We start from the raw sequence: 12359 nt of genomic DNA, 5'->3' as shown, positions 1-12359 counted from the left end.
TATCCTACTAAATCTCTTAATCATACACTGTGAGGCTTTGTTCTGATGAATAGCATGCAGTGATAATACACACTTGAAATGTACATGTTGTGTGGAAAGTTGTTGGTGAGACTTTCACCTGGCCTGGGCCAGAAACTCAAATTGCTGGCTCTGATTTAAAGATCCTAAGCCTGGGCTGCTTGGGCTTGGACTCTCACAGCCATCGCTGCCAGGACTTCCCAGCTGTCCCCCTGTCCCAGGTGGCTCTGTCCTGTCTGCTTAACGCTGCTCCCTTCCAGGGGGGTGTTAAAACTGTCCCCCCAGCGGGGCTGGCAGCAAGGGGAGGGGGGTGTCCATCGGGTCCTGTTTCCTGGGCTAACACTAGATGGCAATACCTCCCTCGCAGTGCTGTGCTGAAGGCAAGGGGATCAGGGGGTTGTTTCTGATAGGCTTTAAATCTGGCTATTGGTCTTTTTCTGCACAAATAGTTACAATAATTTGCTGTGATCGGAAGAGGATACCTCTTCCTTACAAGAAGCGGAGAACTTCTCAGCAGAATCCTGACTGCTGGGATAAGATAGGTCTGAAGACATAAACATGGTTGAGTTTTCCAGTAGGAGACAGCTGTGCCTCTCGTGGAGGCTCTGCTCTGATGTGGGGCGAGCTGGCATTTCTCTGGCAGCCTTTGGGTGCTTGGTTGAGCCAGCACGGGCAGCTGGGTCTGCGGATGGAAACTTGGCACATCCCTGTCTGTCGATGACCTTGCAAAGGCTTTCCAAGCTGTAGGGATGAAACTCATTGTGGAAGGCTAAATCTGAAACGTAGAAATGCACATTGGTGGGGTGGCTCACTGTGGCAGCGTAAGGAGCTTTGTGAACCTCTGGAAGGTCTGCTCCTGCTGACAGTGGTGCAGGCTGCAGAACGGCAACTGCGCTCCCCTCAGCCCTCACCCAGCCCCAGCCAGTGACTTATATTTGACCTAGAGGCTGTCTCCAGGTTGATGGCCAGTTTACTGCTGTGTGAGAGACTTCCTGTGGTTAATTAGACTTTGCTCATGTGCATTTTTCAATTTTTCTTTACCAGATAATGGTGAAAAATTACTTTCCTGATTTTTCTTTTTTTTTTTTTAATTTAAGAATGAAATGCAAATTTTTCAGCCTATGGGTAAAATCAAAGATGTGTTTGGACCTTGACTTGGCATTAAAAGAGAAATACAAGTCCTTGAGCAAAACAGACAAAAAACTCTACAGGGAACTTCACTTTCTGATTGTTAATCAGAAAAATGTGAACCTTTGAGAAGTCTGCTACTGGAATATTTTTTTTTGGCCAAAATGCTGCTTCTTCATCCCCCTCCCCCTCCATTAAATAGTTTGACAAACATCTTCAGCGTGTTCCCTGGAGAAACTGTTCCGAAGGTTGGTTACAGTTCAGAAGTGGTCTTGTATTTCCACTTTGGGTTTATCAAATGTCAACTTGCAGCTCCTGAGCTTTCTGACCGTTTGCTCAATTAAAGTATTATCTGCTATCATGTGATGTTTTCCTGGCATCAGTGTTTAAGCAAGAACCTGAGATGTTATGTACCCTCAACCCATCCCTTCACCTCCTTGGGCTGCAGGACAATGATAAATTCTGTGTGAAGTGTGAATCGTAACCCCATGTGTCACCTGCTTGTTTCCCCCTTTGCATCTCTCCTCCATCCTGGTGAGCCCCCAAGGGACATGGCACAGGAGAACCCTGTTGGATGGCTGTCCACTCCAGTGGCAGCTGACACAGGAACCCTGGAGAGCATTGATGAGTGCTGATGGGCTGTATGGGCATGTCGTGGGCTGTACTCCTGGGGGGGAGGGCAGGCTGATGTTGCTGGCAGGTAACCAAAACGTGGGATGGTAGAGCTAAAGATGGGACAAGATGTCCAGGGCACATGGGAACCCCACAGCGAGGATAGGGATGCTGGAAGGTGCTCCAAGTTTTGACACCTCCAGTTACTGTCTGATCTCAGCCCTGGGGACTGGCTGTGGGTCTCCTCCCCCAGCAAGGGCTGTTGAGGTGGGGGATGCGGCTTCCCCTTCCCCCAACCTCCATGGGATGCGTGGGGCAGCCAAGCCGGGGCAGGGGACTCGTGCCTTTTTGTTTTGATGGCTGGCTCTGAAAGTCAGCAGAGCGGAAACTCCTCGGTGCCGTCAGCCCTGGCTGAGCCCAACTGGGCACAAACACACCGGCTCGGGCGTGCTCCGCTCCCCTGGCCCCTCGTTTGTGTTGGCACAGGCCAGCGAACGAAGCCAGTTTAATTGGCAGTTGTGTTTGTGGCTGGGGTGTTATGAAAAGGTTTTCTGTCTCCCTCTGTAAGTTACCCTGAATATGTTTTCACTCTTAATATAATATTCACTTCATTATTAGCTGAAAGAGGCTCTTTTCAGAGAGGGTTGGTGGTTTTTTTTTTTTTTTCCCTCTTCCAAAAATATATTAAACAGCCCCTTCATGCAGCGCTGGGCTGAGGGCAGGGATTGTCTGCTGGAGGGGAAGTGAAAAACCCCACGGTAAATGGGATTTACACAGAAATTCCTTTCTTCCCCAGCGTGTCAGTGGCCTGGCAGTGCCCAGCTGAGCAGCAGCGGGTGATGGAGGAGGCATCCATTGCTGAAAGGGTAACTGAGGGTATACTCGCCTTCCTTGCAGTGTGGTCACCAAGGGGGTTTCCCCCCGTGGCAGAGCAGAGGCTCCCCCAGGCCTCCTGGCACCCTGCGCTGGCGTTTCCAGAGGCAAACCCACCCAGCGGAGTCAGGGAGTCTAGCCTGGGCCGCGCTGGCTGCTCGGCTCCTGCCAACATCCAGTAATGAAGGTGTTTTCAGCATCTGCAAGGTTTTGGGAGCTTGTACTCTGTTGGGTGGGTTTGGGGGCATCAGGTGCAGCCAAACCCTCACCTTGTCATCTTGCTGTGCCATTTCTCTTCTGAGCTTTGCAAAATTCCATAAGGTTTTGTCTCCAGCTTTGGGAAAAACCCTGTGAGCTGCAGGAGCAGAGAGCTGCTTCTGGGGATAGTCTCACACATAGAGCATCCAGCCTGGCTCAGCCTTTGCGCTCCTGGGGAAACAGCTCTGCTTCACTCTGAGGAGCATTACAGCCTGGGCAAACCTTCTTTTTGGTTGTCTGACGTATTTGGGTTTTGCACGGCTGCAGCCTCTGAGCCATGTATGCGCGTGGGGTGGCAGGAAGCAGCCATGCAGCCCCTGGTGTCCTTGCTCAGACATCCTCTGGGTCAGGCTGCCCCTGGGCTTGTGTCGTCCCCACAGCCCTGCCTCCAGGAGCTGCTGGTTTTGGGGCTGCCCAAAGGCAGCTGGTCACAGCATGGGGCTGACTGGCTTGGCTAGGGCAGAAGGGACTCCTGGGCTGGCACTTGTGCTGCTGCTGAGGGGTGCTGAGGTCCCTTGGGACCCTCAGTTCCCCGCTCCATCCCTCAACGAGCTGCCATGAAATCCCAGAGGAGCTCGGAGCACATCTTCCTTTTCCCTGAAAGCAATGTAAATACAAATTCCTCCCTCAGCAAGGCAGGTGGTGGTGGTGGGACACCTTCCCCCTGCTCCACTGCCATTATTCCTCGCCGTCCTGTGAAACACATTAGGGCTGGTGCCATGTGCTGATGAGTATTCAAGACCTGGCCCTAATTGGGAACAATTAGCAGTTGTTTCAGAACGAACATTTCAAAACTTCTGTTTGCTGTGGCTCCCCGGGGTCAAGTGCTGTCTGATGGCTGACACAAGCATCACCATCTGGAGTGGGGACAGCAGCCAAGGGGATGCTCCCTATGGATGATGCAGCTCTCAGTTAAAGATCCTCTTGGGAGGAGTCTGGCTTGTGCAAGTCTGAGTCCCCCAATCCCCTCAGCTGGCCCTGGTTTCCCTCTCCAGTGTGGTGTCTGTCCCCACAGCAGATTCCAGCAGGTCCCTGCTCCATGGCTTGCTCAGGTCAGGCTGTCAAGGGAGGCCATGGAAACACTGGTGAAGCTGGATCTGGCTGATGCCCGCCGGAGCCTTGGCTCCTCTTCTCCCTCCCCACTTCCTATGGTGGCTTTGCCCTGAGGGAGTTTAAGCTGCACCAGGTGCCAAGGACCAATCCCTTAGCTGGAGGGAAACAATGGTGGTAGATCGTGCTTTGGGTGGTGGGGATCTTGTGCCCCAGTAACCAACCTGTGCCCCAGTCTGTGGGGCAGCCCCCCAGCCCGGCACCCCCAACAGCTGGGTCCTGTTCCCCTGTCACAGTGCGGGGCTGCTCGCCCTGGCACCGCAGGGAAGTGGGAGCTCTCTTATGCTCCTGGACTCCTTTTATTCCAGCTTTTGGGAAAAGGTAAATCAGACCTGAACTGTTTTTTCGGGATCTTGCTGGTCTGTCCCCGCCCTTCCCATGCACACCTCATGTCCAGTGTACCCCAGTGTCTCCCCTGCCTTGTCCCCAGTAAGGAGCATCCTCTTGCATAAAGCCAGACAGGAACCGTGCCCGGCAGAAGGTAGTAGAGAAAGTTGTGGAGTGGACAAAGGGAGACTCCAGATTTGCTTTAAGATAGGACTGTAAGCTGAGAGTGGGATCCTGATCCCGCTCTGAGGACTGAGAAGTGCTGGGTGTGCTGCCTGGGATGGTGGGGAAGGGACGATTCCCAGCTCCGCTCCCTGCAGCAGGGCTGGAGGGGAGAGATGCTGGCACTTCCCTGGCCTCGCATGCACCAGGGGTGCTGCATGCTGGTGGGGCTGGTCCTGAGCGTGGAGGTCACGAAGGCTGGAGCTGATGTACCTATGAAGGACCTGGGCTTGGAGCAACACAGGTAAGGATGGATGGGGGGTGCTTTACCAGCAGCGCCAAGCCTTTGTTCATAGAATCTAAGAATGGTTTGGGTGGGAAGGGACCCTTAAAGGTCTCTCATCCAACCCCTCTGCCATGAGCAGGTTGCTTGAAGCCCTGTCCAACCTGGCCTGGAATCTTTCCAGGGATGGGGCATCCACCACCTCTCTGGACAACCTGGGCCAGGGTCTCACCACCATCATTGTAAAGAATTTCTTCCTTGTATCTAGTCTAAATCCTCCTTCTTTTAGTTTAAAACCATTGCCCCTTGTCCTGTTGCTACAGGCCCTGCTAAAAAGTTTGTCCCCATCTTTCTTATAAGCCCCCTTTAGGGACTGGAAGGGGCTCAAAGGCTCTCCCTGGAGCCTTCTCTTCTCCAGGCTGACCCCCCCCCCGCCAGCTCTCACAGCCTGTCCTCACAGCAGAGGGGCTCCAGCCCTTGCAGCATTCCTGAGCACTGAGCACTCTCTCCCTTTGAGCTCTGGCTGCTCCGCAAAACCCTCAATGAGCTCCAAAACTATCTCTTTGCAGCCTCGGGGGCTCGGGGTCCCTCCCACTGCAGCAGAGGGGGCGCAGGCAGCCTGGCTGGGGTGGGACGCCAGAGATGCCAGGAGCAACCTGTGGTCTGTGAGACGAAGGGGCCGAGAAGAAGGAAGGTGGCCCGGCTGCTGGGGTCCGGCTTGGTTTTCCATGGCCTCACATTTTCCTGTGCTGGAGAGTTTGCAGTGAGGGTGTAAAATGCAACATCCAGGAGGGGAGAGAGGGTAGAAGGGGAGCGGGGCAGGTGGGGAAGGGTTTGCCCTGCTGGGCTGTTTGGGACCTGACGTGCCTGCCATGGCAGGGTCTGTGCTCTGCCGGCTGGTGTGGGGGGGACATGGACCCACACCAAACCCCCATGGCTTTGGGGAGCTTCCCCTTCCCAGGAGGATCGGGGAGGGGGTTTGGTGGGAGGCAGGGCAGCACCACAGGTGCAGCCCTGCCTTCCCTTCCTGGCTCCCATGGGACGGGCTGGGAATGCTCGGAGGGTGCCGGGGGACACCCTAGGCTAGGGAGGGCAGGTCTGTGTGCAGGTTTGCTGCCGTGCTTCAGCTCCCTGCTGTGCATCTCAGCACATGCAGCCATCCCAAATCCCTTTTGCCACCTGAAGCCACCTGTCCTGTCATGCAGACATTCCAAATCCCGTGTGGGCACCTTGTCCCTGCTGCTGGGGGGTTCTAGCAAGCTTGGCTTTTCTGGGAGCCATGAGCTGGGTGCAGAGTGGCTTGAACCCATCCGGAGGGCACCAGCTTCTGCACTTGGCACGGCCAGCAGGACGCGTGGGCAGCCCCAGGAGCACAACGGGACACAGTGGTCCCTCAGGCCAGTCCCTGCTGCGTACCTGGAGGCAGGCTTGTTTTCCAGTCCTGGATCTCGGAAGTACTGAGGGCTGACAGGGCCTGCCAGCTCTGCCTGCCATCACCAGCTCCCTGCCTTTGGTTCTTTGCCCATTGGACAGGATTAGGGATGGAGAAGGGCAAAAAGATAACTCGGGAGATAGGGACAAGGTGGAGAGCAGAAACAGGCAGACTGAACATCAGGGGAAGAGACTCAGCTCAGTTTTCATCCTCTGCCATGAGGAGAAGGACTCTTCTTGCCACAATCTTTCAGCAGTGCAAAGATGCCCTGCCCTGTCTTTAACCCACTCATTCTTTCCTCTTCTCTCCTGTCCTGTACAACAAGCCATCTCCATCTCTTCCCTCCTTCAGGGCTGTGGTCCTGGCTCAGCACCAGCTCTCCTGCCTTCACTGTATCCAGCAGCGAGCATTTCCCACCAGTTTGGGGAAACCCACCAGCACCCTGGGAGCTGGGACCTGTGGTCTGGCACTGCTCTGGGACAAGGTGTCATCTCCAGACGTTGACCTCCCCGATAAGAGCAAGTGAGCCTTTGCCCTTCCCCATCTCCAGTGACCCAGCACGTGCCCGGAGGGTTGGTGCCATTTGCAGGGGCAGGAGAGGGACTGGCTGGGGCTGGGGACAGGGACAGAACAGAGTCATCCCACAGCCTGGGACTGCTGGAGGAGCCTGGGGCATGGGTGATCCATCTCACAGACTTGGTGACATACCAAAAAAGCACCTTTTCTTAGCTCGGGACTTGTGCCCAAATGGCAGGGGATGCCCGCTGGGGCGAGAGCCTTTGCTGCGGTCACCTGACCTTTAAAGAAAGGTGGTTGGAGAAATGGAGGGAGCAGAAATCCCTGAAAGATTATTTGTTTCTCATAAACTATATTTAGGCGCCATTGGCAAAACCCAAAAGTGCTGAGTTCTGCTAAATAAATACAGGAGCTTTGTGTTTTTTTCCCCTAGAGGAGAACAAGATTAGTAAGTGAACGGTAAATAGTATTTTTGTTTGACATACCTGAGGGTTTCCATTCCAAGTGCTGTCTTGAGCTCTTGATGCTGTGATGCCGATGATGGACCTAAAGCAGCACTGCCCCATCTTGTGAAAATATTTTTTGGAAAAGAAAAGGAGGCAGCCGGCTTAACCACTGTGCTGATTGTGTGTGTGTGTGTGTGTTAATCTTTGCATTCTTGAGTATTTTCATAAAAGTTTGCATAAAAGGTCATGCTGGTGCCACTCCTTCCCTGGTGGGATGCACACCTGCCTGCCCGCACCCACCAGTGCTGCCCCAGATGGACAGGGTGCCCAGGTGGCCACAGGGGTCAGGGTGGTCCGTGGCTGGTCCAAGCGGGGCTATGGGAGATGGTGAGGAGGTCACCTCGCTTGTCTGGAACACACTTAGGTCATCTTGGGTTTAATTCTTCACTGTTTTGGATTTCCCGAGCCTGAAGCCTGTCTCCTCAAGGGGTCCCACTGGGCTCGGTTCTGGACCTTCCAGGGGAGGGTTTGCAGTTGGACTGTGGGGCTGTGGGTGGTGCCAGGCAGGCAAGGCGTGTTTGCTGATCACTCTGGGGTATAAGAGCCCATCCAACCGGCCAGGTGTGCTGAGGAGCAGAGTGACCAACCAGGAAACACCCATACAGACAAGTAGTCCAAAGCCCATGGGTGGAAGGAGGCAGTGGGACAGAAGAGCTCCAGATTCATCTTGAGCAGAGCAGAAATTCTATTACCCTCTATTCTATTATTCAGCATCCCTCCAGCTGGCTCTGCTGGAGTATCAGTGTCTGTCCTGAGGTAATTCAGGTCCTTATTGCAGCAGCTCATCTGCAGCAGCTTTTCTCCAGAAAGGGCCAAGTGGAGGTTGCGATGGAAATCATTGTACAACAGCAGCACCCCTGTAAGCAGATTAGAGACATGGCTGAAGAACTTCACCCTGGAGCTGCTCCTCTGGCCAGGTTAGAGATGATGGTCTCATAGCATGCTCCATGTGGAGACGAGAAGATGAGGCCGGGACTCAGGGAGGAACCAGGTCAGGGAGGAGGATACTGATGGCTTGTCAAGAGCAAGAAATGACCCAACCTTGGGTAGGAACCATCAGAAAGAGGACTGTGACCTGAACATGGACTGATTTGGGGCCTGGGAAGAGAAGAAGAAATGTAACACGGTGTTACCCAGTGCTGATGAACTCTGTCCAGTAACAGGGAAGAGGATGGCGAGATCTCAGGTACGTGCAAATACTCAACCAGAGATTGCAAAGACAGGAGACCTTCAGCCTGGGCTTCCCCAGCCTGCTCACTACTCTTGGTCCAAACCTTGCTGGGGTATTTAAAACCAACCGAACCCAAAAGCACTGGAAATGCTGAAATTCTTCCTGGACCACCCTGATAAGTCCATGCAGCTTGGAGGAAGGTATCTACGTCCATCTACCATGGCTGTGCTGAACATTGTAGCGAGCACAAGGAGGACTTTGACCACAGCACCAGTGGTGCTGACAACAAATGGGGGCCAGTTAAAGGCTCCCTGTGGTGATAGGGTACCCAAGTGAGGTGACAGTGCGTCAAGATCGCACTGGAGATCTTTGGTTTGATTTAGCAACCAAATGAGCAGCTTGGCCCACTCAATAGTACGTATAAACCCTTTCTAGCCAGTTCCAGTCCTCTGTCTCTGCTGCTGGGGCAGCACAGCCTGGGCTTGGACTGGGTTCTACAGAGCTGCTCCTGCTCCCCAGGGGATGCTTTGCCCGTGTCCCTACTGAGGTCCAGCCTGCGAGCCCACACCAGTGTGAACCACGGCAGATGTGCTTGGCCTGTGGTGGCAGAGCAACGCGTGAGCTGTGCACAGGAGCAGGCTGGGGACGCAGGAGCTTTCTGCCAGCCCATAAGCATGTGCAGTGCTGGCCTTGGGGCTGGCAGGGCTCGAGGGTGCTCCCACACTACCCAAATTGCCTGAAAGAAGGTTTCTGTTCCAGCCAAGTAGTGGTGCTGGTGGCCAGGGTCCGTGCCTGGCACAGCAAGCCCCTCACCTGGGCGCTTGCCGTGGCCCCTTGGCTGCGGAGCTGCCTCCTGGATTGTGTTTGCTGGGATTTGGGCTGTGCCTCGGAGAGACAGAGGGGACTTGGCGCAGATCAGGGAGTGCAGACGTCCCAGGGGGCACAGCCACCCTGGGGCAATCCAGGCCCCCCTACTCCCTCCTGGAGTGCTCCCAGCCCCGGTGCTGCGGGGCTCAGCCCGAGCCCATGTCCTGCCTGGCTCCAGGCTGCCCCATGGTTCTCTCCTTCTCCTCTGGATCGTATTTATTTATTTATACAGTGAATGTAATAAAACTCCAGCAGGAAGCGGAGGCGATTCCCTGCCATTCCCCACAAGCCGGCCCTGGGCTGGGGTGAACAAGGAGGCGCATTGTGCGGCACAGACCTGCTGCCAGCACCGAGCCGTGCGCGGGGCCGAGGGGCGAAGAAAGGGCTGTGTGTGTCTGTGCCTGCACCGGGACCCATTGCCAACACCCTCGGCGGCACCGCAGGATGGGGCGTTCTGGGGAAGAAGCTTCACTTTTGGGGTCCAGCGGGGCTGGGGATGAAAGGCCCCTGTGCTAGCTTGGGATGGTTTCTGGGAGTGCCCCAGAGCTGGCTCCCAGCACAAGGTGCCTCCTCTGCCCATCCGTGGGCTGCCAGGAAACAGGGGTGGGCACTGAAGGTCAACTGGGGGGCAGACGGTTGCCCCATGGCCTGGTCTGGCAGCCGTATAACCTTCTCTTCCCAGGGCTGAGCCAGCTGGGAGGGAGCTCCAGCCTTTAGCCTACCTCCGTCAGGCAGCTGCTGCAAACTGCAGATGATGCCATCAGTAGGGTCCAGAGTGAACGCCTGCTGCCGAGACTCACCTGGGTCCTGTCCTCCCCCCAGAGGGGTCTGTAGGGGTGAGTGAGGTGGCTGGGGACAGGACATGGCTCAGTCCAGCTTTCCCTCTGATGGGGAGGGGTACCCCATAGCCAGGGACATGTGTCCCAGCCCCCCCAGAAGGCTGTAAGCAGCCTGTTGTGCTGCCAGCTGCACTCGCCAGCTAAAATCCTGCAGGGGAAGTGTGCGTGTAGGGAGTCTCCCCAATGTCCCCACTTGTTCCCTTGCTAGCCAGCTCCCCACTGTGCTCCCAGCTGGGGCTCCTTCGGGACCCCCTCACTGCCCTCCTGCCCTGTACCCTGAGACACATGGCTGCACCTGGTCCCCATCCACATGCTGGTCCCTCGGGCTCCCAAGGCTCCTGGGGGGCTGGGAACATGCCCCGTGCCACATGTCTCCTGTCTGCTTCGTCAATGCTGTATTGATGGTGGTGTCAAGGCCCAGGGACCCTATGGTGGTAGCCAAGGATGTGGGCTGGCCAGCAGCAGGGCTCTCCCTCCATGCCACCCCCAGTTTGCACTGGCCACAGGGCGCCCATGGCTCCCCTGCTGCATGGTGACAGGGCTGCAGAGAGGATCTCAGGGGAATTTGTGTCACTCTGTGTCTCTGAGCTCTGGCCACAGTGTCCCTACACTAGGCAAAGGTTGTTCCTACGCTAGATGGGGGTTGTCCCTGCAAACGTATGCACAGGACCCAAGGCCAGGTGGGGAGCTCAGGACATGGCGCTGCCTGGGGGATACTGGTGTCACCCACTACCCCAGGATGGTTGGGGAACCCCACCGGCTCGTCAGACATCTTGGGGGGCAATGATAGGATGGTGGGGATAAGAAACTCTGAGCTTCTGCAGGAAATGTCTCCACAGCCCCCTCAGCGGTGGGGCAGAGGTGCTGCTGCCTGTGAGTGGGCAGGTTGTGCTGGGGGCAGGCAGGGACATTGTCACCAGGACATTCAGGAGGAGGTTTCCTTCCCCAGGATGGTGGGATAGGGTCAGGCCCTGGCCTGGACAGGGCCGGGTGTCTGCAGCCCCTTGGGAACACTGCAGAGCCTTTGGTATGTCTGGGGAGTGTGCCAACCCCTGCTGTGCCAGCCGGGACACTGGGAGTGCAGATGGCAGTAGGGTGAGAGGAGGGGACAGTCCTGCCCTTCAGGGGAGATGTGCCAGGGTCTGGGTGTCTCAGCAGCAAGTGATGGGGTGTCAGGGCCTGTCTGGGCACCAGCAGGAACCCCCAGGACACCAGGACATAAGACCGGGATGCTCAGTGCTGTGCCCATGGTGCCATTCCAGGAGTGGGTTCCCTGCTGATAACATGCTGCAGAGCCCCATGAAGCCACCAAAATGTGTACAGCGAGTGAGGCTGGTGATTCTTCTCCACCAGGGTTCTTGCTGCTAAAATTAATGCCAGAATCAGGGAAGAAATGGCTTGTTTTCTTATGTTGGCATTGGCTGGGGCTGGGCAGGATCTGTGCTGCCTGTTCACCCATCTCCTCCTACCAGCGTCAGGTTCCTCTGTCTGTTTTTTCCGTGTCTGTCCCCCACAAATCTCCATCTTCCCACCTCTCTGCCACCTGCCTGTGGTGGGGAGCCTGGCAGGGCACGGGGCATCCCTTGCCACATAGCATGCACAGTCTGGTGCACACATGGGTGTGTCTGCATCAGATGGGACCATGCCCAGGGGTGGGAAGGGCTGGGGCTTCGGGATCGTTCCTGCTGGTGCACAGGAAGGTGCCCCAGGGGGATGTCAGCCAGGGCAGGGGGCAGCGACCCCTCCGGCTGGGTGGGTGCCAGCCTGTGGCCCCCACAGGATGCCTGGCGTGGGGTGCTCCCAGGATGGACCCCTCCGCCACCAGCCCATCTGGCCATGGCGCTGACATCCCTTTGAAATCAAACCCACAGGCCTTTCACACCGGCTATTCCTGTGAAATACTTCGGGAAGGGCAAATTATCCCCCCGGATCCCTGCAGTGTTGTGCCATCACCCTCCCTCCGGGCTGGCAGGGAGAGCCCAGGGTGCTGCAGAGCCCATGCTTGCTCCTGGGCACAGGCAGTGGCCTGTCCTTGTGATTTGGGCTCTTGCTCCTTGCGGCTGGCCCTGCTTGTGAGCCTGGCGCTGGGGGGAGCTGGGACCACCGAGGGTCCCTGGGCTCAGCAGGGCAGGGAGGGGCATCACGGCTCACCTCCCCGCAGCAAGTCCTGCCTGCCCAGCAAAAGCTCAGTGGGACGGTCCCCTCCCCAGCTCCATCACCCCCTCCCCAGCTCCATCACCTCCTCCCCAGCTCCATC

This window comes from Calidris pugnax, unplaced genomic scaffold, assembly GCF_001431845.1.
Source record: "Calidris pugnax isolate Ruff unplaced genomic scaffold, ASM143184v1 scaffold461, whole genome shotgun sequence".
Lineage (NCBI taxonomy): Eukaryota > Metazoa > Chordata > Aves > Charadriiformes > Scolopacidae > Calidris > Calidris pugnax.
Note: the sequence above shows the minus strand (reverse complement) of the source record.